A 5,704-nucleotide genomic window follows, 5' to 3' on the forward strand; every position below is an offset into this window, starting at 1 on the left:
AAGATCAATCATTTTAGTTAATAATTGAACTATTTTGTAAAAAAAAATTAATTAAAATTAATTTTTTAACTCAAAATTTACTTATTCCATTTTTTTGGTAAAAGTTAACCAATTTCATTGAAAATTATGTATTTAGTTAAAAATTCATTTCTCTTGATAAGAAAATAATCTTCTCGGTTGCACATTTATATCAAAATTTTAGTTCAAACTGTATCTTTTTGGTTGAAAATTCATCTATTTGTTCGATTATTCTACTATTAAGTTGAACATTAACATTCTTTTTCCGAAAATTCACATTTGTGGGTTGAAAATTTAACTCGTTGGCTAAAATTTGAACTTCTTTGTTGAAAATTCTTTTTTTTTTGTTGCTGAAAATTCATCGTTTTCGTTGAAAGTTCATCTCTTTGGTTGATAATGCAAATATGATGTTAAGCATTCTTTTTTTTTTCTGAAAATTGATTTTTAAACTCAAAATTGACATTCCATTTTTTACTCCGTCTTTTTTTGTTAAAAATTCATCTCTTTTGGTAGCAAATTAATCCGTTGGTTGTAAATTTATCTTTTTGGTTGAAAATATAACTGTTTTATTCATTTTTTTTAAATTATAAATTAATTTTTTTACTGGAAATTTAAATATTTTTTGGCTGAAAATTCGTGTTTTTAATAGAAATTTAATCTTATTGGTCTAAAATTCATCTGTTTGGTTGAAAATTTATCAATTTTTTAAAATACATACCTATATCTTCAAAAATAAAAAACAATGTTTTACCGTCACTTCTAAACTTTGCGCTACGATAGCTCCGGTTAAAAGTATTTTTTTATTAATAGAACTGATATTACAGAATATACAGATCTATTCTGCGCAAATTATAATAAATATTTTAAATTTCGAACATTACCGTGATTCAAACTCGAAACTTAAATTAAAAAGTTTTCGCTCTATTAATCATCTACTTATAAGAGACATAACAAATTTGTCCTTTTTGGTAGTTCAGCACCATCCCTTAATCAGTAATACTAAGAGTAGTACTTTTCTCATAGAAATTTAAACTTAAATTCATTCCCCAGAATACTTTGCGGGCTACACTAGCGTCACCTAGAAGAGTCTCCTATAAACACAATTCGCAAGCGGGTCGGAGGAATACTGAAATACTCGACACTGTGATTTTAAATAACGATAACGAAGGTCACCTTGGGACCTCTGATCGTGAACAGGTGACTCCTGACAACGTTGTGAAAACCAGTGAGATTTTTATTTTATCAGTGGGACGATATTAAATTTGGCTTTCCAAAGGATCGGCTTATTTTTCGGTGAGTGTCCATTTCATTTATTTTTGGCCATGGCGCCTAATCAAGTGACATTGACAGAAAACGTCAGACAACGTTCTGTCGTCTGCAAAATACCCTCACCCTCTCAACCCTTTCAAATTTCAACCTGAATTTTCCAGTTTTTATGATAAGAACGTAGCGATTTTTCATTTTCCGTTTCCTCTCGGTGATCGTTGTTTCAGTGTTTGGTGACAAACGCCAGGAATTGTTGACACGTGTGGCTAACAATTAACTTCCTCGTCGTGAATAACCCTTTCGTTTTTTGGCACCTATGCAGTTACCTTTGTCACGAATCTGTGAAGATGTTATTTATTGTGATGGCGTGAACAGATGAAAAATTTTCTGTCAAAAGATTAAGAGCGTGCACAAGTCTTTATTTGGACTGACAACAGTTATAAATAGGTTAGTTTTTACTTTTGATGATAATCGATAATTGTATAGTTAAAAAATATTAATTATAAACCTATATTTAGTCACACGAGAGTTATTATTACTTACTATTTTGATAGCGCGATCACGATTGTTATTTACCTCGACCTACTTTGTCTTCTGTCAAATTGATCTTGAATTATGCAATCCTTACCCTCCGTTGACACCAGAAGTGTGAAAAACATTAAAAACGATGTACCAGCATCTGTCACCTTACAAAATTACGGAATTTCTTTAATACTTTCCTTTTTATCGCGAAAATTTAAGATAGATATAATTATTTTTTCTTTTATCAGGTAAAAAATGTCTAACAAGTCAATTAACCAAACGTGTATTTGCCCTCAAGAAGGTGAAGATTCTTCGATTTCTGATACAATTTTGGGAAGTACAATTACAACATTTGCAGAAGAGAGTCAAACTGATAGCAATTTTCGTTTGCGAGGAGTTAATAGAGATGATGACAGTTTAAATAGTTTTGCATCATTTGATGGCAATAGTTATGACTTACTTAATGAAGAAAATAGAAGTTTTAAGAAGTACCAGAAACAGAACTTTAGGTTTAATTTGAAGTTGGTTGAAAACAAATCTTTGGATTCTGGTTCCAAGTTTGAAGATGATGTAATTTGGATGGGGCGAGAAGTTATTGTTCTTCGAAAAAGTAAATTGGCCTTGAATGCCCGAAAGAATGAAACCTTGTCTAGGATATTTCCACAGGCTAGTTAAAAACTATTTATGTAAAGGGTGGTCGCTGGACAGGAAAACGCGGGAAATCACAGTAAACTTATTTTCTGACCGAGAATTTTACTAATTTTTAGAAGAAAAATCTATCCAATCACTTGAAATATTACAATTTTCATATCACCTGATATAATGCAATTTAAAATAAGTGTGGTTTCAACTTTTTTATGTTAAGTTCATTTTTTTAATTTTTAAATGATGAAATCATACAGTTTATCATACCTAATACGATGTGAGCCTCAACCAACATTTATCGAAAGACTCTTGATTTTAGATGATATTTTTTGGATATTGTTTTATGTTGCCATAAATTTAATTTAATAAAACTCGCAATACAAATTTTTTTCAGAATTTCAATTACAAAAATGTTTCAATGACATTTGCTGTGATAAAAAGGTTTTTTTTTTGTTTCAAATATACAGAAACTTCCGTAGATTACACATATCTCATTTTGAAACATTTTATACTTGGCTTTTACGCAAAGGGAAGCCTATTATATTTAAGACCCAGAAATTACAAAAATAAGAATAAAATTATTTTTGGAAGAAAGCCAGGTTGACCGCTGGATCGGGAAATAACGAAGAATTTTATGAGACCGGGAAATAACAGCAAATTTATTTTTTGTATGGAAATATTACAAATTTTAGAAAAAAATCTGTCCAGGTTTGGTTTCAACAGTTGTTTTAAATATTTAGTTCAATTTTTATCTTTTTCAATTATGATATCATTCAGTTTACAACGCGTGATTTGAAAATCTTTCACTTACAAATTTTCCATTTTTGATTTTAATATTTTAGCGTTAAAAATTAAACTGTTTCAATTGGAAAGTTTTAGTAGTTAAACAAATGTAAACGCCCATTTGAAACTTTATAAACTATTTTCAATTTCAAAAATAGCTTTAAAATAATATATTCATAACTAAGGGCTCTTATTCAATTTAAAATATTGTTTATCTAAAATTTAAAGTTTTAAATTTTGTAATTAAGAAAAATAACAATTGTCTAATATTTAGAAATATTTCATTGTGCATGTAAAATCAGTAATTGTGACTCAAATATTCAAAACTAAACAAAAGAATAAACTTGGTAAATTACCATTTTAATTGTTCTATTTGAAAAAAATTCATTCAGTAGTAAAATTGTAGAAATTTCCTAGAAAAAATTCGAGGAAGTTGAAGAGATATTTAGACGGTCTGAAAGGATTCCAAATTAACTAAAAATTTTAAATGATTTCAAATAATTTAAAAGAAGTGTCTACGTATAAAAACAAAATATGGCTATTCGTACCGACATTTCAGTGCAAATAGCCCACGGTCCAATTTAAAACAAAATATAGATTTTTGCAGATACAAAGATTGAGAAGCTTTTAAGAATAATAAAGGAAAAAGATTTCCAAAATTGTCTAAAATGAATCTGGAAGATTTCAAGGAAATATAATTTATTTTGCAGGAATCTAAAACAACGTAGGAAGAATCCGAATGATTTTAAAAGATCTTTAGAATTTCTGAAGAGATTTCAAAACTGAGAATAAATGTAAAACAAAATTTAGATGTTTCCTTTTAAGGATTTTAAAATTATATGAATGAAAATAATTTGACTTCAAATTAAAGAAGTGTTATGTTCATGACAAAAATAGAATTGTTTAATTTGTAATATTTCTAGCTTAAAATTGCTTAAAATTATTTGCTGCTCAGTTTTTATTACCTCAAGTGGAAAAATGTTTTGCTTTAGGGTTCGAATTTTTTAATTTCATTGACCATGAATAATTCCACTTGCATATCATAAATTTCCGTATATCGATTAAGGAGAAAATTCTGCAATAAAAAGTCCAGTAAATTTGAAAAAAGCGCTCTCGCGATTTTTTTTCTCAAACTATGCACATACTATGTAAGAATAATATTCCGCAACAAAACTTCTTCTAATATATGTATATATTTCTGGTTAAAGTTGGCTGAGGGTCACCGTTGTAAGGGGTCATCCATAAATTAGGTGACACATTTTTTGAGAATTTTTTACGCCTCCCCATTTGACAAGCAGAGTCTACCCTACCTGGAAAACCTGAAATGTCAGGGATTTTCCTTATGCATGGAAAAACCTGAAAATGTGAGGGAACTTTTTTAAAGACAGGGAATTTTTTCAAGAACGTGCTTATTTTTTTTAAATTGCAGTATAAAATTGAATAAAAAAAATTCTTTATTTGCAAAAATAGCTTCGTATCACCGTATTTAACTATTTTGTTAAAAATTTGTCTTTTGATTGTTTCAAATTAATTTTTTTACTGAAAATTTAACTATGCCAGTTGATTATATGATTATTGTAGTTAAAAATCCTTCTCTTTTATAAAACATTACTTTTTCTAACAAAAGTTTAATTATACCATTCTTTGTTGAAAAGTGATGTATTTAGTTGAAAATATTTTTTTAGAAATTAATCTTCTTTGTTGAAAATTCATCTTTTGGTTAAAAATTCAATTACTTTAATTAAAGATTCATTATTTTATGTGAACATTCATTACTGTTTGAAACCATAACTATTTTGTTGAAAATTATTTTTTTTTAATGGAAATTTTTTTTATTAACGGAAAATGTTGTTATTCCAATCGAGTAGTTGAAAATTCAATTATTTCAATTAGATTTCTTTTAATTGAAAATTCAACTATTCCAGTTGGAGATTCATCATATTTAAAAGTTGTCTTCTTTAGTTGAAAAGTCAACTATTTCTTTGGCAGTTCATGTATTTTGTTAAAAAATCGTAGTTTTTTAAAAATAAAAAATGTATCTTCTTGTTTAAAAATCCATCTTTTTGGTTGAAAATTTAAGTATTTTAGTTGAATATTCATAATTTTAGTTGAACTTATCTTCTTTGTTGAAAATAAAACTACTCGGTTGAAAGTTAAACTCTTTTTTTTTAATTCATTATTTTAGTATAAAATTAATTTGTGGTTTTTTTTATCTGGAAAATTAATTTTTGTAAACTGAATATAAGAAGAATATAAGAATATATTATATAAGAATTATATAAGAATATAAGACAATAAAAATTAGCTTAAATAGTATTCAAACTTATAGGCTTTCGAGAAAAATGTAATAAATAATTAATGATTATATCTTGAAATGACTAGAGATACCTAAAAAAATCTGAAATTGTCAGAGAATTTTTTCCAGGATTGGAGTAGACACCCTGAACAAGTCGTGAACATATTTTTGGAC

General features: G+C 27.4%; 1 protein-coding gene across 1 annotated transcript in view; it reads left to right on the forward strand.

Annotated features, from left to right (window-relative positions):
• The first annotated feature begins 1,124 nt into the window (after nt 1–1,124).
• The window catches only part of LOC117175323 (ATP-dependent 6-phosphofructokinase), a 52,517-nt gene continuing 47,937 nt past the window's right edge, over nt 1,125–5,704 (forward strand). The window contains exon 1 of the mRNA XM_033365032.1: nt 1,125–1,311. The gene's annotated coding sequence lies outside the window, so the exon portion shown is untranslated. The remainder of the gene's footprint in view (nt 1,312–5,704) is intronic.

The sequence above is a fragment of the Belonocnema kinseyi genome, chromosome 6, assembly GCF_010883055.1.
Source record: "Belonocnema kinseyi isolate 2016_QV_RU_SX_M_011 chromosome 6, B_treatae_v1, whole genome shotgun sequence".
In the NCBI taxonomy this organism is placed as follows: Eukaryota; Metazoa; Arthropoda; class Insecta; order Hymenoptera; family Cynipidae; genus Belonocnema; species Belonocnema kinseyi.